Source organism: Penaeus monodon, chromosome 29 (assembly GCF_015228065.2).
Source record: "Penaeus monodon isolate SGIC_2016 chromosome 29, NSTDA_Pmon_1, whole genome shotgun sequence".
Taxonomy (NCBI): domain Eukaryota; kingdom Metazoa; phylum Arthropoda; class Malacostraca; order Decapoda; family Penaeidae; genus Penaeus; species Penaeus monodon.
Window position 1 is genome coordinate 1,273,477 of NC_051414.1, and position 1,878 is coordinate 1,275,354.

A 1,878-nucleotide genomic window follows, 5' to 3' on the forward strand; every position below is an offset into this window, starting at 1 on the left:
TACCCGTCAATTATGGGTTAATCTAGTCATAGAAAATAACATTTAATCACATCCCCTAGAGCCAGGGGACACGTATTCCTAGCAGGAATGACAATCCAGCTCTAAGATATGTGCATAAAGCCAAACAATTGTTCACTTGTTTGGCCTTAAAAAGAATTCCCTCTTTACCCTCACTAAAAACTGTCAAAAACATATTTTGAGATCTTACCTGTAAAGTCAATGCCAATGAAAGCGTTGATCTCCATGCCACCCTTGATGAAATCGATAAAGGAGAACACTTCTCGAATGAATGCTTTGTTGACATACATTGTTCCAGAGCCTTTGTAACTGCTCCCCTTCTGTCTCTGTTAATTCAAGATTTTCTTTTTACTATTTTCAAACAGATTTCCTATCTCTATCTTCCTTTGGATATCCTCATGAAAGCATTTTGACTGGAAATTTCCTCATATGCCCCAAAGAGATGAGATAATGCAACTCTTTATCTACAAGCAGGATATTCACTTCTTTGTCCATTGCTTCAGTATGACAAACAGTAACATTTTGAGATTAATATATAGACAATCTGACAGTAAATCTATATACCACCAACATTCATAACAGCCAAAATTAGAGATAAAAACATATTATTTTGAAGAAAATCAATGCTTGACATATTACTGTTATATATGATGAATTAGATATGGCTGTTAGTTATACCCACTGAAAATAGTTAAAATGTTTGTTTGTTCTTGATAATTCAGAACAATATATTAATCCACAAATTATCTCTAGAGGTATACAAAGAATATAAGCAATTTTCATGTTTTCTTGACATCAACATCTCTGATTATCAGGGTAGTTAGTTGTGAGTTTCTTACCTGTCTCTCTTCATGGATAAGTGTGTAGGTGTTACTTTCCACTGGTCCTTCCCTGAGCTTACGAACTGTGGTGTAAAGCATCCCAATGATCTTGTGGCTGCCTGACGACTTGAAATTCTTACAGATAACTCGGATGTTACGGTCATAATCTCCACTGCAAAGGGTGCTTAGTGGAATGGAAAATTCCTTCCAGGTAGGGTGCTTGGTGCTCCTGACTGTCTCTGATCGGTGGACCAAAGTGTATGACCCATCCTCGTTTGCCTTGTAGAACTCCAGGAAGGGGTCAAGAGCACAAAACCAGCTGCGGTTCTCCAGGTTCTTTGCCATCAGTTGCAGATGCAGCTCCTCCTTGCAAGAGTTGACCTCCTCTGTCACGATAATAATAGATCCATTGTTGCTACTACTATACTGATCATTTCTGAGGGGTTTCTCCACCTTCTGTGAGGCCACTAGGAAACCTAGGGTGCACTCAAACTCCCCAAGGAAGTCATGGTCCTCTAGGCTGGAGGAGCCAGAGTCGATGTCAAAAAGACGGAACTTGAGGTGCTGCTGCTCCTCGAAATGGTATGTGAGGGGGATCTTGGTTGCAAAGTCTGGATTAAGTGTGTTGTCGATGCATTCTGTCCGCTTCAGCTCAGCCCATTCCCTCGACCCAAATGGCTGGTGGGACACAATGCAAATTGGATCCGACTTGGAGAATACATCTGTATCTCGTAGATTCCTGTTAAAAAAAGGGTAAGTTCTAAAACACAGCTTGCTATGCGATGGTGTTTAAAAGGGATTTCTTTTCTTCTCTGTAAAAAAAATAAATAAATAAAAAATTCTTTAGTAATTAGAATCACGTAAATTTTACTTTATGAAGGAGAGAGAGAGATTTTTTTTTTTCTCTATATGCAACTATTACTTCAGTGAACTTGTGAACAGAAGAACCAGAGGGTGCAATTGAAATGCATATCACATCACACGTGAGATTTCTGGTAAAATGAGAAAAGTAGTAAAGAAAGGAAAAAACATGCAGGGG

The 1,878-nt window shown here is 38.9% G+C and overlaps 1 pseudogene; it reads right to left on the reverse strand.

The window, feature by feature from the left end:
• Nucleotides 1-1,878, reverse strand: part of LOC119591611 — a 25,189-nt pseudogene that overhangs the window by 13,858 nt on the left and 9,453 nt on the right.